The sequence below is a fragment of the Carcharodon carcharias genome, chromosome 24 (genome assembly GCF_017639515.1).
Source record: "Carcharodon carcharias isolate sCarCar2 chromosome 24, sCarCar2.pri, whole genome shotgun sequence".
NCBI lineage: Eukaryota > Metazoa > Chordata > Chondrichthyes > Lamniformes > Lamnidae > Carcharodon > Carcharodon carcharias.
Genome location: NC_054490.1, coordinates 17,358,086 through 17,364,111, shown reverse-complemented (window position 1 = coordinate 17,364,111; position 6,026 = coordinate 17,358,086).

Sequence of the window (6,026 nt, the reverse complement as noted above, 5' to 3'; positions counted from 1 at the left end):
CTGGGACCTGATTGGCTGGTAGGGAATCTACACTGAATTTGAAACTAAAACATTGTTAAACTAATAAAGCTAATAAATTAATCACTTAATTAATAAGTAGAAGGTATCTAAAACAGAATCAGGTGATTACTGTTCATAGAATTTAGCATTTTTAGTAGAAATCTAGCCCTAGGGAATGTATAGTTATTAAGGAGTCAATAAGCAGTTATTAGATTAAAATTAATTTATTAAATAATTCTAGAAATTGCAGTTGCTCGGGTGAAGTGCTTCACCTGTGGGATGTGGGAAATCTGTGACGCTTCAAGTGTCCAGGACAACTGCATCAGCAGGAAGTGTACCCACCTGCAGCTCCTCACAGACCACATGGGTCAGTTGGAGCAGCAGTTGGATGCACTTCAGGTGGCGGAAAGCGTCATAGACAGGAGTTTTACTGACGTGGTCACACCCAAGGTACAGACAGATAGATGGGTGACCGCTGGAAGGGGCAGGCAGTCAGTGCAGAAATCCCCTGTGGCTGTCCCCCTCTCTAACAGGTATACCGTTTTGGATACTGTTGGGGGAGATGGCCTATCAGGGGAAACAACAGCAGTAGCCAGAGCAGTGGCACCATGGCTGTCTCTGTTGTTCAGCAGCGGGGGGTCAAAGCACAGAAGAACAATTGTCATAGGTGACTCTATAGTCAGGGGCTCAGATAGGTGCTTCTGGTGTCATGAAAGAGACACCAGGATAGTATGTTGCCTCCCTGATGCCAGGGTCCAGGATGTCTCTGATCGGGTACGGGACATTCTGAAGGGGGAGGGAGAACAGCCAGAGGTTGTGGTACACATTGGTACTAACGACATAAGCAGGAAGAGTGACGAGGTCCTGCAGCAGGAGTTCAGGGAGTTAGGCAGAAAGTTAAAAAACAGGACCTCTAGGGTTGTAATCTCAGGATTACTCCCTGTGCCACATGCCAGTGAGGTTTGAAATAGGTAGATTGTGCAGCTGAACACGTGGCTGAACAGATGGTGTAGGAGGGAGGGTTTCCGATATCTGGATCATTGGGATCTCTTCCGGGGCAGGTGGGACCTGTACAAGAAGGACGGGTTGCATCTAAACTGGAGGGGCACCAATATCCTGGCTGTGAGGTTTGCTAGTGTCACTCGGGAGAGTTTAAACAAGTATGGCAGGCGGGTGGGAACCAGAGCAATAGGTCGGCAGGTGAAATAAATGATTGGGGACCAGTGAATATGGCCGGTAGAGGAAGAGCAAGCAGGGAGAAATTACTGAACACAGTGGGACTGGGGGTCTGAAATGCATTTGTTTCAATGCGAGAAGTATAACAGGCAAGGCAGATGAGCTTAGAGCTTGGATTAGTACTTAGGACTATGATGTTATTGCTATTACAGAGACTTGATTGAAGGATGGACAGGATTTAGATGTTTCAGGCTGGATAGAGAGGGATGTAGAAGAGGTGGGGGAGTTGCACTGCTGGTTAAGGGGAATATCACAGCTGTACGACAGGAGGACACTTCGGTGGGTTCATGCAGTGAGGCAATATGGGTAGAGCTCCGGAATAGGAAGGGTGCAGTCACAATGTTGGGGGTTTACTATAGGCCGCCCAATTGCTGGCAGGAGATTGAGGCACAGTTATGTAGGCAGATTTTGGAAAGATGTAAGAGCAATAGGGTTGTTGTGCTGGGTGATTTTAACTTTCCCTTTATTGACTGGGAATCACTTAGTGCCAGGGGTTTGGATGATGCAGAATTTGTAAGGTGCATCCATGAGGGATTCCTGAGACAATATGTAGTTAGTCCAACTAGGGAAGGGGCAATACTGGACCTGGTATCAGGGAATGAACCCAGACAGGTGGTTGAAGTTTCAGTAGGGGAGCATTTCGGGAAAAGTGACCATAATTCAGTAAGTTTCAAGGTACTGGTGGATGAGGATAACAGGAATCCTCAGGTTAAGGTGCTTAATTGGGGGATGGCTAATTATAACAATATTAGGCAGGAACTGAGAAATCTAGACTGGAGGTGGCTGTTTGAGGGCAAATCAACAATTGACATGTAGGGTGCTTTCAAACGTCAGTTGATAAGAATTCAGGACCGGCGTGTTCCTGCTAGGATGAAGGATAAGTATGGCAAGTTTCAGGAAACTTGGATAACAAAGGATATTGCGAGATTAGTCAAAGAGAAAAGGGAAGCATTCGTAAGGGCTAGAAGGTTGGGAACAAATGAAGCCCATGGAGAATATAAAGAAAGTAGGAAGAGACTTAAGCAAGCAGTCAGGAGGGCTAAAAGGGGTCATGAAAAGTCACTGGCAACCAGGATTAAGGAAAATCCCAAGGCCTTTTATACATATGTAAAAAGCAAGAGGGTGGCCAGGGAAAGGGTAGGCCCACTCAGGGACAGAGGTGGGAATCTGTGTGTGGAGCCGGAAGAAATTGGAGAGATACTAAATGAATACTTCTCATCAGTATTCACCAGAGAGAAGGACTTAGCAGTCGATTTGTCTAGGGAAGAGTGTGTAGATAGCCTGGATCATGTTGAGATCAAAAAAGAGGAGGTGTTAGGTGTTTTGAAGAATATTAAGGCAGATACGTCCCCTGGGCCAGATGGGATCTACCCCAGAGTACTGAGGGAGGCAAGGGAGAAGATTGCTGGGACCTTGACGGAAATCTATGCATCCTCACTGGCTACGGGTGAGGTCCCAGAGGACTGGAGAATGGCCAATGTTGTTCCATTGTTTAAGAAAGGTAGCGGCGATAATCCAGGAAATTACAGGCCGGTGAGCCTTACGCCAGTGGTAGGGAAATTATTGGAGAAGATTCTTCGTGACAGGATTTACTACCATTTGGAAGCAAATGTGTGTATTAGTGAGAGGCAGCATGGTTTTGTGAAGGGGAGGTCGTGTCTCACTAACTTGATCGAGTTTTTCGAGGAAGTGACAAAGATGATCGATGATGGAAGGGCAGTGGATGTTATATATATGGATTTCAGTAAGGCCTTTGACAAGGTCCCTCATAGCAGACTGGTAGGGAAGGTAAAGTCGCACAGTATCAGAGGTGAGCTGGCAAGATGGATACAGAATTGACTTGGTCATAGAAGACAGAGGTTAGCAGTGGAATGGTGTTTTTCTGAATGGAGAGCTGTGACTAATGGAGTTCCGCAGGGATCAGTGCTGGGATCTTTGCTGTTTGTAATATACATAAATGATTTGGAGGAAAATGTAACTGGGCTAATTAATAACTTTGCAGATGACACTACGGTTGGAGGAGTTGCAGATAGTGAAGAGGATTGTCAAAGGATACAGTGGGATATTGATCGGTTGGAGACTTGGGCAGAGAAATGACAGATGGAGTTTAATCCGGACAAATGCAAGTTAATGCATTTTGGAAGGTCTAATACAGGCAGGAATTATACAGTAAATGGCAGAACACTTAAGTGCATCGACAGGCAGAGGGATCTGGGTGTACAGGTCCATAGGTCACTGAAAGTGGCAACACAGGTGGGTAAGGTATTCAGGAAGGCTTATGGCATGCTTGCCTTCATTGGCAGGGGTATTGAGTATAAAAGCTGGGAAGTCATGCTGCAACTGTATAGAACCTTGGTTAGGCCACACTTGGAATATTGCGTGCAATTCTGGTCGCCACATTACCAGAAAGATACAGAGGCATTGGAGAGGGTGCAGAGGAGGTTTACCAGGATGCTGTCTGGTCTGGAGGTTATTAGCTATGAGGAGAGGTTGGAGAAACTCGGATTGTTCTCACTAGAGCGACAGAGATTGAGGGGCAACTTGATAGAAGTTTACAAAATTATGAGTGGCATGGACAGACTAGATATTCAGAAGCTTTTTCCTAGGGTGGGAGAGTCAATTACTAGGGGACATAGATTTAAAGTGAGAGGAGAAAACTATAGAGGAGATGTGCGGGGCAAGTTTTTTACGCAGAGGGTAGTGAGTGTCTGGAATTCGCTGCCAGAGGAGGTGGTGGAAGCAGGTACGATAGTGGTGTTTAAGAGGCAGCTTTACAAATACATGAATAGGATGAGAATAGAGGGATATGGACCCCGGAAGTGCAAAATGTTTTAGTTGACGGGCAATATGATCGGCGCAGGCTTGCAGGGCCTGTGCTGTACTTTTCTTTGTTATTTGTATCACTTTGAACCTGCTTCCGCTGCACCGTTAGGAAGAACATTCCAAATCGTCGCCATTTGTTGTTGATCTTCTGCCAATTACTCAAAATAGTTACGAGAAGAATTTGGAACTGGATGGGTAAAATATGATTGCGTGGAGGGTAAAGACCAAGAATTGCTAGCTGGGCTGAATGGCCTGATTCTGTCTTGTGACCTCTATGCATTTCCTTGTACATTAAGGGATCAGCATTAGTTTGGTGATTCATACTTTGGGGGGCAATGGGTCGGTGGGTGGGGGGTGGGGGGGCGGGGGGTGAGGCGGTTGGATCATTGGGAATGTGACCTAACAGTTTGTGAACATTGAGAGGGGCTCTGGAGGTAGATCTGAAACATGGGATTCAGTGATCCAGGGAACTCAGAATGTACAAATCTCATTGAAAGATCTCTTCAACTATTCTAAGATATCAGATCTAAAATTCTAAAATCTAAGAAATAATGGCAGCCAGTTAGCCTAACATCTATCGTAGTGAAAATGCTTGAAATCATTATTAAGGAGGTATTAGCAGGACATTTAGAAAATCTCAATACAATTAGGCAGAGCCAACATGGTGTTGTGAAAGGGAAATCATGTTTGACTAACTTAATACTTTTCTTTGAGGACATAACAAGCAGGGTAGATAATGGATAACCAGTAGATGTGGTGTATTTGGAATTCCAAAGGCATTTGATAAGATGTCGCGTAAAAGGTTACGACATTACAGCTCATGTTGTTGGAAGTAACATATTAGCATGGATTGAGGGTTGGTGAGCTAACAAGAAGCAGAGCAGTGATTAATGGGTCCTTTTCGAGTTGGCAAACTGTAACTAATGGAGCACCACAGGGATCAGTACTGGGTCTCAACTACTTATGATCTATTTTAATGATTTGAATGAAGGGACTGAGTGTATTGGAGCTAAGATGATTGGAAAGCAAGTTGTGAGGAGGATATAAAGAGTCTGCAAAGGGATACAGATAGGTTAATTGCTTGAGCAGGAGAATAGAAAAGCAAACTATGATTTAAATGGAGAGACTTCAGAAATTTGTGGTATGGAGGGATCTGGGTGTCCGAGTACATGAATCACAAAAAAGTTAGCATGCAAGTACAGCAAGGAATTGGGAAGTCAAGTGGAATGTTGGCTTCTATTACAAGGAGAATGGAGTATAAATGGAGGGAGCCCTTGCTACAGCTGTTCAGGAGGTTGGTAAGACCACACCTAGAGCGCTGTGTACAGTTTTGGTCACCTTAATTAAGGAGGGATGCCATTACATTGGAAGCAGTTCAGAGAAGGTTCACTAAGCTGATTCCTGGGATGAAGGGATTGTCTTATCAGGAAAGGTTGAGCAGGTTGGGCTGATACTCATTGGAATTTAGAAGAATGAGCGGTGATCTTATTGAAAAAATATAGGATTCCAAGGGGATTTGACAGGGTAGATGCTGGTAAGATGTTTCCCCTTGCGGGGGAGTCTAGAACTTGGGGCGCATTTTTAAAAAGTGGTCTCCCATTGAAGATGGAGGTAAGGAGTTTTCACTCAGAAGGTTGTTAATCTTTAGAATTCCCTACCCCAAAGAGCAGTGGAGGCTGGGTCATTGAATATATTCAAAGCTGAGTTAGACAGACTTTTGATTGACAAAAAAGTCCAGGGTTATTGGGGATAGTCAGTGACGTGGAAGTAAGACCTCAGTCAGATCAGCCATAATCTTATTGAATGATGGGGCAGACTTGAGGGGCAGAATGGACCACTCCTGCTCCTGTTTCCTTATGATCTTAGGATAAAAAATGTATATTCTGTTCCTGCGACATGCTGAAGCTTTGAAATAAAACCATTATGGATGGTGCTAAAAGCAATAACAAAACCAGTGCAAACATTAG